The 21,087-nt window shown below is 33.7% G+C and overlaps 1 long non-coding RNA gene across 1 annotated transcript; it reads right to left on the reverse strand.

The window, feature by feature from the left end:
- Nucleotides 1-1,805: 1,805 nt before the first annotated feature.
- Nucleotides 1,806-5,052, reverse strand: LOC113710616 (uncharacterized). Its single transcript, XR_011821298.1, has 6 exons — nucleotides 4,869-5,052; nucleotides 4,696-4,742; nucleotides 4,355-4,545; nucleotides 3,952-4,002; nucleotides 2,879-2,942; nucleotides 1,806-2,705 (listed from the first exon to the last, which is right to left on the reverse strand). It is a non-coding gene; the product is annotated as an uncharacterized lncRNA (long non-coding RNA).
- Between the last annotated feature and the right edge of the window lie 16,035 nt (nucleotides 5,053-21,087).

Consider the following 21,087-nt stretch of genomic DNA (forward strand, 5'->3'; position numbering starts at 1 on the left):
TTAGTTAGAAATACCATAGTATGAGCTGATCCTAGATGTGTCCTTTAACAAATATGTCCTAGCTTGTGAGACATGAATCAGGCTACAAAATGCCATAAACTTAATTTTTAAATAATTGCTGTAATATGAAAGAGTATTACTACAATTAAAAATCAAACAATATTAGAAAAGCTTCAAGTGAACACAAATACTGAAGCGTTATCAGAATTGAATCTCAAAGCCTATATCATAATCACTTATCACTTGCTCCAAGCATCGTCTTCTTCCACCTTACTTATCCACAAAAAAAAAAAAAAAAAAAATCAAATCAGATAAGCTGAGTAAATTAATTTGAAAAAAAAAATTCCCTTCACAGGAGATAAAAAGTAAGAATTCTTGTATCAAATGTTTTTCTAAAAAAAGAACTTTGCTGAATATTTAGTGCAATAATAGTGCGACATTTAAGGATAACATTCCCTAGACCAATAAACAACAATTGAGGAAATTTGGTGTCTCCATAATAATAATAAAAAAAAAAAAAGAGTTCTGAGAACAAAAATTTCTTTTACTTTCCTGCAAACAATCCAATGAGGTTGCCCATGTTATCCCTTCTTTTTTTTCTTTTTTTTTTTAAAGTTTTGCAGAACTTCTAAAGGTTTTGTAGTCTAGAAACATAATAGAGAATATCAAGAGATGGAATGATTCATGACTTAACAAAGTAGAGGCGAAATTTTTTTTTTTTTCAGAAATGTGCCAAATGGAGCTTTTACAGTCCCCAAAAAAACACAGAATCGCTGAAGATGCACATATGGCAAAACTATAAGTAACATAGAACAAAAAATGGAGAAATGACAACAAAAAATAATGAAATTATTGTTCTTAACATGTTTATGAAGCTTTGCAATTGTAACATTAGAAGAATCCAATGCAGATAGCCAAAAGAAGAAAGAATACGTTAGATTTATTAGAAAACAGAGGAAAGTCGATCCAAAAGAAAAGGACACATTTTTGGGATTATAGTAAATCTTGCACTTGCTTATACGATATGCGAGCGTTTAATTGCTGAGCATATAAACCACAGAAAAAGAATTCTAAACATAGGATAAAAATTCAAGTCAATTTGTTTTCAAAGTTTCATTTGCAGTTTGTCTTAAATGTGTTTGGATATGTTAATACTATCTTTGGACAATATTTGTACTAAGCAAATGCCATCATAGCTACTCATTTAGGTGCTTTATTATCCTACTTTGAATGTAGAATTTTTTTTATACTAATATAACTATGTTTTCGACCATGTTAATAATGTTTGTGCAAAGTGCTTAAATAATTAAGAGAACTGTTAGCACAACCCCTCCTTTATGTCTTATTATACTTCATGAAATGCAGAAAGGTTTATGCTGGATTTGACAAAGCTGTGTTTTGCAAATGTAGATAACTTAGCAAATACATATTTTAAGAGAGAGTGAGCTTTACAACAAAGGTTGAATAAGTTGAGATTTATAAGTCATTTTAAGCTTAACAACTTAACAATGATATTCATCACATATATAATTTTCCTAAATTTGACCCATTTTTGACATTTTCCAAAAACCTTATTTTCTTGCTAGTTGAATTTCTCTATACTTCATGTGTAATTCAATTAAAGATGCTATACAAATGAAAAAAAAAAAAAAAAAAAACCAGTTTCACAAAAAACAGAACTCTGCAGATCGTAATGAGACCAAGAGTTATTTTGAATCCCTTAAAAAAGAAGTAATAAAGCAACAAATTGAGGATACCTTAATAAAATGTTGAAATTGAAAAGGCTTGAGATATCTAGATGCTCCGGCTGTCTTTATAACCTGAATATAGTATAGAAATTTAAGCATTGGAGTCAGCAAATCAGATATGTCAAGTAAACCACAGCAAAAAAAAAGGGTATAGAATTATAATATCACAACACAAGAACTTCAGAAGAAGCATCCTTCAGCATACTAAGAATCAATAAAACTCTAATCTGTCTACAAAACCTCAAAATCCATCAAAATAGAAACCTAGACAAATGAATACATCGCAACAGTTAACATTTAACAATTGAAGAATGAATCAAAGAAAAAGAACCAGAGGGAATAGTTCATGGAACATCTCCTCTTTCTTTTGCTTTTGCTTTTGCTTTTTTTTTTTTTTTTTTTGGTAAATGTAAAACTTCTCAAGGGATATTCATAGTGGTGGTTGTTTATGGAGGGGTTTCAAATGGTGGACCGCTCCTTTCCAAAGGAAAAAGATAAATGGGAGGGAAAGGGAAAGAATTGGGGATAGATCATTAGAGTGGTGCAAGGGTAAAAGCATATGGCATGTTGCACAAACAAACACTTAATTGCCTACAGATTAAACATTCGTCAAACGAAAAATTAGGCTGTCATCATCCCCAATAAGTACTAATGAAAAAACCTACGTAATCCACTCAATTCACAGGAAAACACAAACCAACCATAAAGGATAGCCTCAGTCTTTCAAAAATAACATATCACAATCTCAGCGCAGAGAACACACCATCAATCCACACAATGTTTGTAGAAAACCCAAATAACCAAGGGCTATTGACAAAATTACCATTGAAACTGGGGTCATGATTTCATAATTGACTCGAGAACACAATATACAAACCTATAACGTTCACTGTATCTAAGGTCATGGAACATTTGCCTTGCTCAACCTCCAAAAGTTCAGACTTTTCATCTAACCACCTAGGCCCATAAGACAGTCAATTTTTGGAAAACATGCGAAAAAAAAGCCATCACAAGTAACTTATTCATTAAGAGTAGGTATGTCAGGAATAGAAGAGTTGGGGAAAATCAAAACATGAAAAACACAAAAAAGTAGATAATTAAACAGTGGAGACGGATCAAAAAAGGGTTACCTCAAAAATTGATCACTCTATATGAACCCTATGCAATCTTTCAACATTGAATAACCAGTTGGTCCTGAAAAGCAAAATCAAAGAGTAAGTTTAATGCAAAGGCAACTTAGTGGTACAAGAGAACCTAATTTCATAATATTTTTTTCTAAAACATTCCATACATGGGAAAGATTAAAACAAATAAGCAAACATAGGCCACCTGGCACTAAATTAGAAAGCTATCTGCCAAAAGACAACAAAGGCAAGAGCTTTAATGCAAGGCAATGTAAATGAAATACATGCAAATCATCCACCAAACTATTTAAACCTAAAATATGAACAATATGTTATAGAATCTATGACCTGAAAACATAGAAACCAAAAAAAAAAAAATCAGGAGCAAGACCAATTACAGTAAAACTGATGCTGAAGTGGAAGAGAACTGCAGAGAAGACAACATACACGAAAACAGAGAAAAAGCACCACTATACCATAATCCTGAATAGGAAATCGATGGTCTGTCAAAACAAAAAATTTTGAAATTAAAGCCAAAACCAACAATTGAGAAAAACTTAAGAGGCTTATGCAAGTAAATCAATGGTCTATCACTTCCCAGATCGAAATCTGGAAATGATTCGAAAAATTACTGCAAGGCAATAGAGCTTCCAACAGCTGCTTCAACGGCAACTGATCGTGCTCTTTGGACCACGAACTGGAATGTTGAACTTGAATCATATGCCATTCACCTATTTTTTCCCCCCCAAAGATAGCTTTGAAAAATTAATTTGCAAATCTTGATGAATTCCTAAGATTATCAAAAAAACAATTTGCACATTTCAATAATAGGAAGCCTACAAGTGAAAATAAATACTAAAGTCACAACCTATTACCCTCAATCTTAGTAAGCATGGAACTCCTAAATTGTTACATCCCTAAAAGATAATGAGCAAAAAAATACAATTTATTGTCTCATGAAATTCAATCGAGTAAAATAATAAGAGTTCAAAGAGGAAATTTTATACAAATAATTATACAACGAAATTACTAATTTGTAAGGTGGTTTAAAAAACATAGGGAAAGAAAAGAAGGCTTACCTCTCCGTCGAGAACATAGATCTCATGAAACTTGTCATGCCCAGATGAAACCTGAAACGGGAGTAAACTATGATCTACATAGAAATACTAACGATAAAAAAGAAAACAAAAGACAATCATGTACAAAAAAATTTCTAAGATTGCACTTGAAGGGAAAACATATCTAAATTTTCAACTGCACATCTAAAAATAAATCCAGAGAGCCAATATATACAGAAAGATATTTATTTTAAAAAAAAAAAGATGGCAAGGAAAGAATTCAAGGAAAAATTTAGGAACTGATTATCAAAGGGAAAAAACTTTGATGGTCGAGAAAGTCAACAACATAGATTGATACTTCTAGTGGGAAAAAGGGAAAAAAATATAGAGGCGAAAGCTAAGAAACAGAAAATCTAGCTCCAACCTTAAGGATCTTGAGTCCGGAGGAGACTCTTGATACTCTGATTTCTTCTGCACCACTGATGCTATGAATTATAATGGTCTCACACTTTCAAAGTGAAATCATAGCGTCGCACCCTCTCTCTTTTAAAAAAAAAAACATCTTTTCTGCTTGGACCACTGGCTTTCCGTTCTCCTGCTTTTGTTTGCCATTTTCTATATCGAGTTGGTTGGATGTATTATTACGATAAAGAAGATGAAAGGAACAATATAAGAGCCACAAACATGGCGAAAATGACAGGAAAGAAAAAAAATAAAATAAATAAATATAGAAGTAGGTCGAGGGAGAAAAAATGCAAGTCTAACCTTAACCCTCTTGAGGCCGGAGGAGACCCGTAATACTGTAATTTCTTCTACACCGGGAAAAAATTTACATCACAAATATATACATATTATATGATAAAATTCGACTGGTAAACCCTCCAAAAAATCCAAAAGGCTAAAGAAGTCTTGATGATGAGAAAGAAAAATAGTCTTACAAGTAAAAAAATCCAGACCATTGTTGTTCTTCTTGTTGCTCTCGGTCAAAATAAAAGACAAAAACCAAAGGAAAAAAAAAGAGGAAGAAGATGAGAGAAATAAGAGGCTGATTGAAGGGAAGATAAGGTGAAGAGTGAGACAAATCGACAATATGATGAAGAAAGGAGAGGAAAAATGGGCATTTCCGACTCCTCGGTCCCCACCCCATCAGGTAATCACGATAAGGTTTAGGAAAAGAACAATAAAAGGGCACAAACATGGTCAAAATTACAAGAAAACCCAACCAAACATTAATAAGCGGGCACACAAATCTCCAAATTTACGGGCAAAACCGGACCACCAAGGGCATTATAGAGAAAGAAAATGCAAAGTCAATATCAGAAAATTCTGGAGCCACAAATTTGACCTTTATGCCACACTGGAAAGACCAAAATACCCCATAAAGTCATCAAAATTACCATCAAAACTGCCCATACTTGCACTGTAGCCAACGGTCGTTCCCCCTTTTATATATTTTAGATTTAGATTAGATTAGATTAGATTAGATGTGTGTGTACGTGTGAATGCGCATGCGAGCAAGCATAAAAGGGTAAAATTCAATATTTTGCTCCAAAGTCCACACAAGACCAAATAATACATTTTCTCCTCACTAATTCAATTGGATCAATAACTATAGGAAACCTTCGATTGTTTTTAACGCCATGTAATCCCACAAATAGATGCCATCATATAGATGTCAACACATGAAAAACTATGTTTTTAGACTCGGACTGAGTATCAACTCGGTCGAATTCAAGAGTCAGGGGTTAATGGATTCGATCGGGGTTAAATCAGATAACGTCATAAATAAAAATTATTTAAAAATTTAAATATTGTATGTAAAATACTTAAGCACATGTTAATATTAATAAATGTATATTCATATATATTTGATGTTTCAAATATATTTAACAAGAAAATACAAAGAACTTAGAATGATCAAGTAGCAATTTATATTATTTAATGGACATTAACAAATTTAGAATTAAAATTATGGACTTAATTGAAAAATAACACCAAACTTTAGGACAATATTTATAAAGTATGAAATATTTGAGGTATATTAATAATTTTTAACAACCTAGGGGTCAAAACATAATACTGAAAATGCTTTGACTTTTTTAAAAAAAAAAAAACTTTGACACCAATAGATTCTTCCAGTTTTGTTGGTCTCACTCAGTCAAATCTGATTTTTGACCTAATTTGACCGAATTTCTATCTATTCGATTTTTTAGGATTACACATATTAGACACTTGGCCGATTTTCAGTTCGATCGATCGAACCAACAGATCCAGTCCAAGTTTAAAAACACTGATGAAAGACACACGAAGAGATAATGCTCTTAGAAGTGATACTTCATATGTCTAGCTCATTTGGTCCATGGACTGGATGAGGTTGGACAAGTGTATTAGGAATATATTGATAAGAGTTTATTTTACGTATTTTTAGTGTGTTTTATTAGTTAATTTTGGTTTGATTATTTAGTTTTATAACTAAAATAACTAAGGTTTTGGTAAAAAACTACATTTTATGTTAAAATGGCTAAACATTGCATTTTATGGATTTTTATGGTAAAAACTTCATATTTTGTAGGTTTAATGATTCAATCATCAAATGAAGTGCATTGAGAAGATATTTGGATGATTGATGATGGATTAAAGTGGTGAAAATAAAATATGAAGTGTAAAAGGAAGAAATGCAATTTGAGGACAAAAATCAAGAAAAGTCAGCTTTGACAACTCAGACACATTTTCGTATTTTGACTATATCAGGAGCTACAATGATCGGATCAAGGTGATCTTGGTACCATTTTGAAGCTAAGAGATATATCTGCATTTGGTATGAAGACATCAAAGTCCAATTCAGCCGTTTTCTTGGTCAAAAGGTCGAAACACAGAAACTTATCTGGATGGTCGAAAGCTGAAGCCCAGAATTGACCAGTCTATGGTATTTTGACCATATCTCCGTCCACCGATCTCCAAATTAGATGATTCTTGAAGCATTGGAACTCTAATTCAAATGGCTACAACTTTTGTGTTTTTCACAAAAGTCAGTTCGGCCTTCATCATGGAGAAAAATGCAGTTGAAGTGAGGTCAAAAGTAAAAACGTGTCTGGCAGCCGAATTTCTGTAATTTGCTCAGCCATTTTTCTCATCTTCACACTACTTTCCAGCTAGAGTTGGAGAGAAAACGTAGGCTGCACATGCTTCAGAAGACATAAGGAAGAGATATAGCCAAGGTTCCAAGTCAAAAGCCATTATTTTTGACTTCCTTAACAAATTCAGATTTGGAGAATCATAGCAGAAATTTTTGACTGGTAAGGGAAGGACTTTTCATCAGCTTATATGCAGAGACATTTGAGGTCTAAAAAATGATACGGGAGAAGCTTGAAGAGTGCAGAAATGTAGTTCTTCCATTTCCTTAGTGTAGGATAGTGTAGTAAGTGTAGTTCATCCATTCTTGTATAATGGCTAGATTAGGATGAAAATGGAGATGAAGAAAGAGAAGTTGAAGCTCAAGTGACATGGGTTATCTCTTCTCCAACTCTTTATCTTTTGTATTGGATTCTTAAATATAGTTAATATACAAGTTCTGGAATTTATGTTATTTATGTGTCTTTAAAGTTTATGCCTTGGGTTTGGTTGAACTTTCTATAATTGTTAGTGTTTATTATTTGGCTATTTGATTGCTAGTATTTGAGCAAGTTATTTAGCACTTTGGCTCTTGAAATCATGATTAATCTGGTACCATTAATTGTGATTATCTAAGGTGTTATTTCTGCAATGAAAATTGAGATTTAACATTAGTTCAAGAAGTGCTAAACATAGGGAGTACACTCACGAAAGTAGAGGTGCACCTATGTGGTTTTTAGTGATTCATTTCATGTAATTTCACTGAAGAAATGAACTTGTAGCTAATTTCATAACCATGAGAATAGGTATGGATTAGTTATAAGTATAATTGATTCACTACGAAAGTAGGATTCAAATGCATAAGGAAATTACACCATAATTAGCCTAGATGTAGTATTCAATGATCCAAATATAGCACTTGCATGAGTAGTTAGGGATACCATAACCTAAGGAGCTTTCATTTATCATTTTGTATAATTTCAGTAGATTAAATTTGTTATAATTTATTGATAGTCTAAATAATAGAGAAGCTTTAGTAATACCGGTAATTGTTCACTCTTCCCTGTGGGATCGACCCGATATATACCCTAAACTACTAGTTGATCTGTATACTTGCAGTGAACGGGTGTAATTCGGTATTTTTTAGCTTGCACGTATGTAAAATACCCGTCAAGTTTTTGGCGCCGTTGCCGGGGAAGATTTGGCAATATCGGTGTGAAGAACAACTTTATTAGTTTAGACATAATATTAGTTATATTGTGAATGTTATTTTCTGTTATTTTAGTATTTTATATGTGCATGTGTTTTATCATCTAGTCTTCTTACTAATTTTGCTCTTAAGTTGTTTAAAAGCAATTTTAGGTAATGAGGAGGGTAGGTCAATTTGGAGGACAAAGCTTGAGAAATGAAAGATTGGCAATGGATGGTTGCCTAGTGCAAAGCTCCTTCAACAAAGGTAACCAAGAATTTACTGATTGTATGTCTTTTGAAGATGGTTTAAGGTGCTTAAAGGCAAAATTTGATGTTATGATGTTACAAGTTCAAATGGACACAATTATGCATGAAATTGAGCAAGGGAGGAATTTTAATGCTTTTAATTCTTATCATGTGATTTGTGACTTGTGTGGAGGTTATCATGCAACTAATACATGTATGCAAGCACAAAATGTGGATTACTATGATGAATTAGAGCATTACAATCCTTATTTTGATCAATACAGTGCTAATTGGAGCAATTCTCTTTCTTATGGTTGGGAAAATCAATGTGCATATAGTGATTATCCATATTTTTATGATTACCAATCTGAAAATGTCCAATATAAAGCAAAACCATCTTGGGAGTTAGCTATAGAAAAATTAGCTAATGTGACTTCCGACCGTTTTGATAGGATTGAGAAAAGAATAGATGAATTAACTTCTCACTTTGATAGAATAAAAGATCAATTGAATGCATTGTGTGAAGTTATTTCTTCTAATAAATTGCAAAATGATCCTAGCATGAATGGTAGGAATGTTGTATGTGAAAATGGATTGCATGTTGATGAAAATGATGAATCTCAATTGTGTTTCAATGAGCAAATGTCCATTTCACAAGATAATATCTTTGGAACTAACTTTGAGTCTCAAGAGGTGAGTTTTAATGACTCATTTTTCACCCCTCTTGAGGAGTGCATTGAAAGTATAGGTTCTAAGGGTATTGCTGCCCAAGATACTCTCATGGCATTCCCGTTGGTAAGTTCTCAAGTGATGCATATTCAAGGTAATATTTATGAAACACTTGGAATATGTAAGTCAATTCCATTTCTCCTATCATTAGATCATGTGACTTTTGCTATAAAGTCACCTTTTAATGATCCACCACGGTCTAAAATGGTGGATTATTCGTTAACTAAGCCTCCTTGAAAAATAAGGTGAACTAGTCAAGCTATTGACTATAAAGAAGCGCTTATTGGGAGGCAACCCAATGTTTGTTTAAGTTTATGTTATTTTGGGGTGATTTTATGTTTAAAGTATATGTTTGAGTTATTTTGTTATTTTTCATTTGTAGGTATTGGAAATGGAAGCAAAAGTAACCAAATGAGATGAAAAAGGCGAAATTTGATCAAGGAACTCAACCCCTCAATTTGAGTAATTGTTGTTTTTGATTTGTTAGAAGGGGTTAAAATGCATATTTTGATCATTTTACATGTGCATGTATTGAGTATTTTAACAAACAAATGATCTATGATGCATTTTGAGTGTTGGGATACCAATGGTAATTTTTCAAAGTTGGCTTTCTGCAAAAATTTCGCAGAAGAAAACGCATTTGGGCTGAAAACGCGCCTTAGAATCGCGTTTTCCATAATCGCGTTTTCAATTCTGCGCCTATACTGAAGAAAACGCGCCTTCAAAACGCGACAGGAAGTCGCGTTTTCTACCAAGTCGCGTTTTCCAGCCTGATCAAAAATTGAAAACGCGCCTTCAAATACGCGACTCAAAGTCGCGTTTTACAACACAGTCGCGTTTTTGTTCCTGCAAGATTTGTGCATAAAACGCGACTTCACAAAACGCAGCTTTATGGCGCGTTTTGATGAGTCGCGTTTTCGGAGCAAAAAAAAAAAAAAAAAAAAAGATTCCTTGATTCTCTTTTTTCTTCTTTTCCTCATATATATTTTCTTGTACCTTGAGTTGCTTATTGTGTATTTTTTTAGGTACATCACGAAAACAAAGGATTGAAGTTACGGATCATCATTTTGTTTATTAAACCTTTGTTTTCACTTTTGTTTCTCATTTTTCATTTTTAGGATTACATCACTAATGGTTATCCAATGAAACTCATGAAGCGTTGGAGATACACGGACAATGGATTTTGAAGCTTCATATTCAATCGCAACAATAGGGGAGTATTACTTTTCTTTATCTTGATTTTCCTTTTTACACATTGAGGACAATGTGTATGTTAAGTGTGGGGGGAGAATTGAGATTATATACATTGTATGTGATTGAATTATTAGTTGCAAATATTGGACTTGTGTTAAAATTCAAAATTTTTCTAAAATCTTGTCCAAAATTGCAAACTTGCCCCAAAAAGTTTCATATTTTTTCAATTTTATCCAAGGGGTAACAAGTTCCATACCATTAGTAGTTCAAATTCCTTCTACATTTGAGATAAATATATATGATTTGGAAACTTCTTTTCTCATTTAACTTGGAAATGACTATTATGTGATTATAATTTTGCATTTGTAGGAAAATATATCTTGTGAAGTGGAGAAAATTATGCCTATTTTTTTGCATATTTAATGAAATTTCTTTTCTTTACTTGATTTTATATAGTTAAGTGATAAATATGGTCAATAAGTGCAATACTCTTCACATGATTATTTTTTTTAGAAAATTATTATTCTCTTTGCTATTAAAAAAAAAAAAAAGAGAAAATGAAAAAAGAAAAAGAAGTAAAAAAAGATTTATTCTACTCCAATGATTCTTGTACTTAGTAACCGGGTGTCTTCATCTAAAAATGTCGACTTTCGCGTAAAACGGTACTTGAATTAAGAGTATGCAAAGCAACTTGAGTATGTGAAGTGTTGAGTAACCGGTGATCTTCATCTAAAAATGTCGATCCTCGCGTAAAAAGATACTTTCACAACTTAAGTAATATTTAGCTACGTTATATGAATAAATATCTGTTTAAGTAGAATAAAAAGATGATCATGAGTTTAGAAAGTATTTTATTGACCATATGAGTTACTTACTTGTAAGATTGGGTAAGGATGAAAAAATTGATTTGAATTTGTTATAATGACGGTATAATTGGCTCTCCTTTACTTGATATTATGAGTACTTGAACTTAATTGAATAATTGCATAATGGTTATTTACTTTGTTTTGAGAAAATGAAGTTGAAATGCTACATATGTTTATTTTTAAATTTTGATCATTGTTGGTTTGTATTTTTTATTGCTTGAGGACAAGCAATGGTTCAAGTGTGGGGGTATTTGATAAGAGTTTATTTTACGTATTTTTAGTGTGTTTTATTAGTTAATTTTGGTTTGATTATTTAGTTTTATAACTAAAATAACTAAGGTTTTGGTAAAAAACTACATTTTATGTTAAAATGGCTAAACATTGCATTTTATGGATTTTTATGGTAAAAACTTCATATTTTGTAGGTTTAATGATTCAATCATCAAATGAAGTGCATTGAGAAGATATTTGGATGATTGATGATGGATTAAAGTGGTGAAAATAAAATATGAAGTGTAAAAGGAAGAAATGCAATTTGAGGACAAAAATCAAGAAAAGTCAGCTTTGACAACTCAGACACATTTTCGTATTTTGACTATATCAGGAGCTACAATGATCGGATCAAGGTGATCTTGGTACCATTTTGAAGCTAAGAGATATATCTGCATTTGGTATGAAGACATCAAAGTCCAATTCAGCCGTTTTCTTGGTCAAAAGGTCGAAACACAGAAACTTATCTGGATGGTCGAAAGTTGAAGCCCAGAATTGACCAGTCTATGGTATTTTGACCATATCTCCGTCCACCGATCTCCAAATTAGATGATTCTTGAAGCATTGGAACTCTAATTCAAAGGGCTACAACTTTTGTGTTTTTCACAAAAGTCAGTTCGGCCTTCATCATGGAGAAAAATGCAGTTGAAGTGAGGTCAAAAGTAAAAACGTGTCTGGCAGCCGAATTTCTGTAATTTGCTCAGCCATTTTTCTCATCTTCACACTACTTTCCAGCTAGAGTTGGAGAGAAAACGTAGGCTGCACATGCTTCAGAAGACATAAGGAAGAGATATAGCCAAGGTTCCAAGTCAAAAGCCATTATTTTTTACTTCCTTAACAAATTCAGATTTGGAGAATCATAGCAGAAATTTTTGACTGGTAAGGGAAGGACTTTTCATCAGCTTATATGCAGAGACATTTGAGGTCTAAAAAATGATACGGGAGAAGCTTGAAGAGTGCAGAAATGTAGTTCTTCCATTTCCTTAGTGTAGGATAGTGTAGTAAGTGTAGTTCATCCATTCTTGTATAATGGCTAGATTAGGATGAAAATGGAGATGAAGAAAGAGAAGTTGAAGCTCAAGTGACATGGGTTATCTCTTCTCCAACTCTTTATCTTTTGTATTGGATTCTTAAATATAGTTAATATACAAGTTCTGGAATTTATGTTATTTATGTGTCTTTAAAGTTTATGCCTTGGGTTTGGTTGAACTTTCTATAATTGTTAGTGTTTATTATTTGGCTATTTGATTGCTAGTATTTGAGCAAGTTATTTAGCACTTTGGCTCTTGAAATCATGATTAATCTGGTACCATTAATTGTGATTATCTAAGGTGTTATTTCTGCAATGAAAATTGAGATTTAACATTAGTTCAAGAAGTGCTAAACATAGGGAGTACACTCACGAAAGTAGAGGTGCACCTATGTGGTTTTTAGTGATTCATTTCATGTAATTTCACTGAAGAAATGAACTTGTAGCTAATTTCATAACCATGAGAATAGGTATGGATTAGTTATAAGTATAATTGATTCACTACGAAAGAAGGATTCAAATGCATAAGGAAATTACACCATAATTAGCCTAGATGTAGTATTCAATGATCCAAATATAGCACTTGCATGAGTAGTTAGGGATACCATAACCTAAGGAGCTTTCATTTATCATTTTGTATAATTTCAGTAGATTAAATTTGTTATAATTTATTGATAGTCTAAATAATAGAGAAGCTTTAGTAATACCGGTAATTGTTCACTCTTCCCTGTGGGATCGACCCGATATATACCCTAAACTACTAGTTGATCTGTATACTTGCAGTGAACGGGTGTAATTCGGTATTTTTTAGCTTGCACGTATGTAAAATACCCGTCATATATCATAAAAGGGCTCCGTTGCATTTTGGGCTATATTAAACTAAAAGACATCTGGGGGCAAGACGGCTATCATTGGGGTGGACGCATAGGAACTAAAAGCTGGAATGCATACCATCTTGCCAAAGAGGACACAAGGGGATGAGGGCATTACTGCTTTCAAGTCCACATAGATCGGATATTGTTGAATGTCATTCCCTCAAAAGTAAAAAAGTTGAATGAATCATTGGACATCATTTTCGTGATTTTAATAATGGCTTAAGTCAAAAGACATGTAGTATGCTGACTTGGCAAGAGTTTTTTTTTTTAACCTCTTCTATTTTTTTTGTTTGCGAATGGAAACCCTCGCTATCACAAATTATTGCATAGACCCTGCCACTTAGACAGACCTTAGGCAGGTACCCCTCCCAAGTGCAATGAAGGTGGCTAGGCTTGTCAACGGGTCGGGGTTCTGATCGAAACTGAAAATTCTGAACCCAACCCGTTTTTATGTAGTAAATCCAGACCCGACCCGTATACCCAACGGGTCTTGATCGTAGAGTTTTGGAATTGGGTTCGACGGGCTGTGGGTCGAATCTAGGTCTATTCGGAAAAAAAATCCAAATTTAAACATTTTAAAATTAAATCCAAAACCAATCATAATTCTATCTCCAAAATTAAACAAATCAAATTACAAAACTAAATCACAAATAATTCAATAGTCAATACAAAACTAACCACAAATCAATCTACAAAATCATTACTAAATTGTTAATTTGGTAAAAGAATGTATTTAGAAATATTTATATTTTATAATTATTAATATATTGTTTGGATCCGGGTTAGAATCCTATATTCCGTGTCCAACCTATTTTTTGTTAGAGTAAACGGATCCGGGTATCGGAATTATTTCTCAACCCATATTCGGAAAAAATTATCGGGCCTGAGCCGAGTTCGGATCCAAACCTGACCCATTGATACCCCTAGAGGTGGCCAACCTAGGCCATTGGCCCCATTTAGATAAGTAGGGAAGACCTTTTTTTTTTTTTTGATAATAGGGCACAAATAAGAAACAAAAGCAATTTTAACACATATAAAAGTATTTGGGAAGAGAAGGAGAATAAATATACAAACAAACATTTAACTATTTATTAACTCAAAACTCAATCATAGCAATATCAAATTGTAACTTTTCGCTTACGACAATTTACGAATCTAAACTATGAGACTTTCTCTCAAATTTACCCTCAAAACTCGACTCATTTTTTCAAGGAATAATCTACTACTCTAGTAGTATTTATGCATTGTTAAACTTATTAAACAAATACAAGTATAAACCGAAACTTATTTGGAACTGATTTGAAATCTCCTAAACCAATATGGGAACTAAACAAACAAGACACCGAAACAAGAAACTAGAAGAATTAAAAAACTAAATACTAAGATAGTTGGGTTTAATTTCCTTTATTGCCTTCCTTAAACCATGCTAGTTATTGTGCTCACCTTCAATGTCATTTCGAACTTGAATCTCTATGGAAAACTCAGTTGCAGTAGACGCAACATTTAACTCCAACTTATGATTGATTTTTAGTTTCATCTTTACATGTAACAGTGGTCGAAACTTATACTTTTTGAACAATTTCTTACCTTGATCACTTATGTCAAAAAAGTTAAACATGTTCATCCAAACTCCATTCATTACTCCACATCACCAAGAAAATTTCCCAACACTAGAAAATCATAGTTGCCACCTCCAATGTTTTTAATATCACCATATTTTTCCTTTTATTTTTTCACACTAACAATCGCATCAATTTTAATAATCGCATCTTTCGCTTCAAAAAATCATCAACCACAATGAAATCAAAATTTCTCTCTTATCACAATCTTTAGTTACATTTTCCATATCACCAACGACTTCACTTTCTTTCTCAACCACATGTGAAATTTCTTTTTCAGCCATAAATTTTTCATCTTCATGTGTACCCATAATTTCTGCAATTTCTTCTTTCTTTGACTCATAAAAAAAAAATTCTCCTACCTCATCACAAAATTCTTCTCCACCATGACCATAGAAATTCATCAAAATTTTCCAAACCTCCGTTGCTGTATTTACATCTATAAATTTTTTGGCAACATGCAATTGGACTTGGGTGTTGAGATATTGGAATGCCTTGCAATCTTATTTATTCTTCTCTAACTCTTAAACTGCTTGATAATTCGTACCTTCTATAGGTTTCATGAGCCCCTTTTAGACAAAATCCCAAATTCCAATAGCTTGAAATTTTTTTTTCATCAACCAACTCCAAATCTCAAAATCATTTTTACCATCAAAAATAAAAACATCACAACGTGATGAATAACATTGATCCATGCTTCAATTTCATGAACAAGCCCTAGAATCAAAGTCCAGACCTCTAATACTTTGTAGGAAAATAGCCCTTAGGATAAATAATCAAAACAAATCACACACTCGAAGAAATAGCATGGCAGCGAAATATTTATAAACAAACAAACGGAACGGGCAAAAGAAAGAAATGAAGGAAACTAATTCCTAAACTAATATGAAAACTAAACATACAAGACACCAAAACAAGAAATTAGAAGAATTAGGAAACTAAATACTAAGATAGCTTGGTTTAATTTCCTTCAGTTTGTGAAACTAGTTAGGAAAGGAGTTTGGTAGTCATTCCTTTCTTATATTCAATCTTTCCCTCTGCATCTCTTTCTTCTTCTCTCGTTTTGATCATTCCTCATTCTTGAACTAATTCTTTCCTTCTCTAGTTCATTTTTCTCCCAAATCAATACTTAATTTGGACTCCAATGTTTGAGCCCCTGATAGTTGTTGGTATGAAGCGGTTGACTCTGGCTGCTTGAATACCCCCTGATCATGGCTGAAACTACTTGTTTTAAGTCTTTGAAGGAGAAGGTCAAGAAACAGAAGCAAGGTTGAGCAAGGCTCTGGCTTCCATAGGAAATTTTTAGCAGCAGTTAGACTCCATGAATAATTTCCAGCAACATTTTAAAGATGAGTGGGAAAGTAATAGCAAGAAGATGGAGTCCATGATTCACAATGTGCATCAGAAATTCAGCTCCTCTATGATGGTGATGTCTTGTAAAGACAATCAGAAAGTGATCTGCGAAGAAGAAAATTTTGGGATTCCATGTGAGGACTCATGTTTTATAATTATTTACCCTAGTATTGGTTAATTATATTATCGTTTTAAATTTCGCTTTATCGCACGCGAATCGAATGTTCGCGTATTTCGCGTCAAAACGGCTAAGTGGAAATTTAAGAAACTTATACTAAACTACTAAGAATGAATAATTATAGTGTTAAAGGAATTACATTTGAGGATTAGTGCACTAGTGCAACAAACAAGAGAGAAAAGTGGTAGTACAGGACACTATTCGCGCACTATTGCGAGTTGACTTTTTCACTTTTAACTTGGCTTCTTTAACCGAGTTCATCCACCAACCTTCACAACACACAAAACCCTTCTCTTCCTCTCTCTTGGTCGGCTGAACACCCAAGGAAGAAAGGAGGAAAAAGCTTCACTTCATCTTGCTCAATTCTTGCTTCCATTGCACTTCCAAATTTGCACCCAACTTCAAAACTACTTGGAGATTAACTTTAGATTGGAGGAAGACAACATCTAGTGGAGATTTTTGGAGGTTTTTGTGGTGAAAATTTCTGGTTTCTACAAGGGTTAGAGGTAAACCCATCAACTCTTCTAATCTTTCCATTTAATCGAAGTTTAGTGGTTGATTTTGCATAGGTTTGAAACCCTAAGCATGAAATAGGCTAGCAGACTTGAGGTGTTTCATTTCTTACTTTAATTGTTAGGCTAGCGGTCTTGAGGTGGATTATAGGTAGCTGGCTTGAGGTGCAATTAGTTGATTGTGGTTGTTTACGTGTTATTTGAGATGAATACCGTTAGAAAGTGAAGGAAAAATCGAAGGAAAGTTAGAAGTGCAAGCTGGCCAAAATTCTGTCCTTGTTGTTTAGTGGTTGTTTCGAATTTTTGGTACTTGTTTTGATGTGAAATTGATGGTTATATGTTTTATATTGTGTGTACAAAGTGTCATTCGAAAATCGTTTCATTTGGTTGAACAAAACTAGAGTTTTCGAAAAAGAAAGAAATCTGGAAATGGTAATCTGGCAGCCAAACAGTACCTCTTTGTTCGAATATATCTCTTTGTACAAAAATTGAAATTGAGTGCCATTAGCGGCATTCAAAACTAGACATTCGTAGATTCTAACGGTATAAAAATCACCTGCTAGTTCATTTTGAGTCATCCGTAGTGATTCGTCAAAGTTTGCTGCCCTGTTATGAATATCTGTCCGAGAGGAAATGAGAAGCTGCAACTTGTGGCTTGTTTTTGAACCACTTGTGAACTGAATTTGGAAACATTTCCTTCTGATGAATTCAAGAAATTTGAACCTAGTTTCCAACGCCACCAACAATTCTTAATTTGAACTTGTATTGAGTGAGATGTGGTCTGATTTCCAAAGTGCAATAAAGCTGGAAAACTGGAAAGCTTTTCCTTCTTTCTGGCCGACTGGTCTAGTTTGTTGTGGGATGTTTTATTTCGAAAATTTTGCTGTCAATCAACCATCAAGTGTTTATTAAAGGTTCCTAGGACCCTGGTTTCAAAAAATGGATCGAATTTGGACTGATTTCATTGTGCAAAATGTTTGGAAAAGAAATAAAAGTGAGAAGGCAGATTAGCCTTGAAACATTTTATGAACTTTAGTCGTTTTGTTAACTGCCTTCCCACGCAAGTTTTTACGTGAAATTTGATGCAAGGGTAGTCCACATATAGAGGTTTAAGTGTATCAAATTTGGCATTATTTCAACAACCTTTCGATATCCAAATGATGCTACAAAGATAGCCTTTTAAATTTGGGAATTCACTGTTCTAGTAGTGAAAATTTACCGACTATGAACTGCTATATCTTGATACTCAAGATTCCGAATTTAGTTCCGTTTATCATGTTTGAAACCTTGTTTGGAACTCTTATTGTGTTATGAAATTCAAAGGCTGATTCACTTTTTGTGAATTATGCCGAATTTCCAAAGATTACTGAAAAATAAGACTAGTTCAAACCTGTCTTCTCGGAACTGAAACTTTGATCTGAAAAATGAATGCTTTCCATGTAGAATCTTGGAAAAGTGTCTTCTAGGAAATTTTAGTACTCCGAACCAAGATTTCAACGTATAAAGTTTTCCATTTTGAGACCTACCGAGTGCAAGATCTGATTTTTCAAAATTTGACGCGCAAAACTGAAATTTTCCGACTTGATGAGAAGTGAGTTTTTGGAAACTTTTCCCTATCCTTTGATATTGATTGATCATTTTAAACTCGATTTTATGGAGGAAATCAGTTTTTTTTAAATTAATAATTCCTCACTTTGAACTTCGATTTTTGAGTGATTAAGGTTCTCTTTTGAGACATGGACTTAGTCTAAATAAGTGTACCTTCGTTATTGGTTAATACATGGTTGTGAGTAAAAGTACTTGTTATTTGTTCAGGCGCTCAAGGAGATCTTCAAGAGAATCTCGAAGCGGACGCCTGAAGGCTTAATTGCTCGCTCACTCACTTTTGTTTTGATTTGGTGAGTGTCAAGTGTATGAATTGTTGTCAAATACGTGGATTATTGCTTGTGTGTTATGTGAATTCGAATTGTTGAAATGAGTGTGTACTTTATCGCACTCGTTCTCTTTTTTCATGAAATTATGATTAAATTTCACTGTGTGAATTGATATTCGACTCGTGTGAATTAATATTCGACTCATGTGATGTGATGTGGTTGTGATTCGTATTTGTGATCGTCGATTGGAGCGTGGTCTCCTCGACTTATATTCGTATTCGGGGGATGTCCAAACTCGTTGGCTAACTTTACGAATCGAGCCAGCATGAGCTTGGTCGATAAGCTTGGCAAACCATGAGATATTTGTAAAACTTGATCTATTGGAGAGATCTTGCTTGGCATACTCGCGTAGTATTACCCTGATATACTCGAGTCATATCAAAACCTTGATGAGCAGGCCCGGTAAGGGGGTGTAACGGTGACGGGATTCGAAGAAAGTGGTGTATCTACAGGATTTGATACTTATGTGGTTGACGGAGTGTCAACATGGAATTGATCAAGACCTAGACTTGGTTACGTGAAATTTAGCTCCTGAGAGCTACAGTATCCTTGAATTGTTTCTGTTTACTTTTCCTACTTGAAATGCTAAATACTCGAACTTTACAATTTATACTTATTGTATAAATGTGATTTCTACTTGGACTACGTGTTTGCATGTGTGTTTCTTGGCCTCACGAGCATTTGCTCACCCTGTTAGATTTGTTTTCCTTAATAGGAGTTGAATTGGAAGGAATTATAGAGAAGCCAACTTGTTGGACTTTTGATTAGGGTTTTGAATGTAATTGTTTAGACAACTTTTGGAGGTTATATATTTTGGGATTGTTGATGTACTTTTGGTATCTTGTGATGTAAGACTTGAACATTTTTTTTAAGGAAACAACCTTTCTTTATACATTCGACTTTTAGTATCGACAGTTATCCTTAAGTTTGAATTGAATTTGTATCGAGTTCTGGCGAGAGCTGGACAGGCGTCCCGCCGATACCCTTTGGTTCGCCTTAGGGAGAAGTGAGGGCGACACATTCCCACCTCCTAGAAGCAACAGAAGTTGTTGTCCACCAATGAGCCTGGAGCGACTACTAAGGAGAACTGGAGTAGGATTCCTTTTCCCAGTTACTCTTAAGGTTGAATTACCTATGTTCTTTGGGGATAATCTCAGGGAATGAGTCAGAAAATGCCATAAATTATTCTTGTTTTACAAATTTTTTTGATTAAAATAGAATGAATGTGATTGGAATGTATTATGAGGGAATAACAGATAACTAGTTTCGGGGGGTCAAGATTGAAAAACCTAGCTAGTTTGTCTTGGAAGGAATTAAAGAACTATCGTGCACACATTTGTTGATAGAGGAAATTTAGAAAAATTCAATAAGTCGCAATAGATTGGTAATTTAGAAGAATACCAAGAGAAGTTTGAACACTTGAAAACTTTGATGCTCCTCGGGAGTAATAAGACTAAGTGAACGATATTCTGTCTCCAGTTTCATTAGCGGGCTTAGAGAAGAAATTAGGCACAGTCAAGATGTTCAAACCTGAGATTTTAATAGTAGCATTTGATATAGACAGATTAGACAAGGGGGTAGGCAGAATGTGGACTCCAGATTTGAATTATATAAAATCAAAATTGGCCACGGTATTGGAACTAATAGCTATAGGCTCCCTCATTATCGAGTTGAAAAAGGAGCTTCTGCTAATCAGGATTCTAGTCCTAACATCATATAGAAAATTTCACCATCCAATACCAGAGGAATAATAATTTTTGTTTCGAGTGTGCCAACAAATTTGGAGCAGGACATCAAAGTAAAATGAAGCAGCTGCATCTGATGGCAGAAGACAAAGAGGAGGAAATTGAGTTTGCAGATGTCCAAGGGAAGCAAGATGAGGTTACTAGTAATATTGGGGTTGTGGTAGACATGTCATTTCATACTTTGTCTTCTGGTCTCAAAAGAAAGACCATTACTCTACAACAGGTTATGAGAACTGTAGTAGTGAACGCATTGGTGGACACTGGAAGTTCTGATAGCTTTATCAGTCACAGCTTGGCAAAAGAT

This window comes from Coffea arabica, chromosome 9e, assembly GCF_036785885.1.
Source record: "Coffea arabica cultivar ET-39 chromosome 9e, Coffea Arabica ET-39 HiFi, whole genome shotgun sequence".
Classification (NCBI taxonomy): Eukaryota; Viridiplantae; Streptophyta; class Magnoliopsida; order Gentianales; family Rubiaceae; genus Coffea; species Coffea arabica.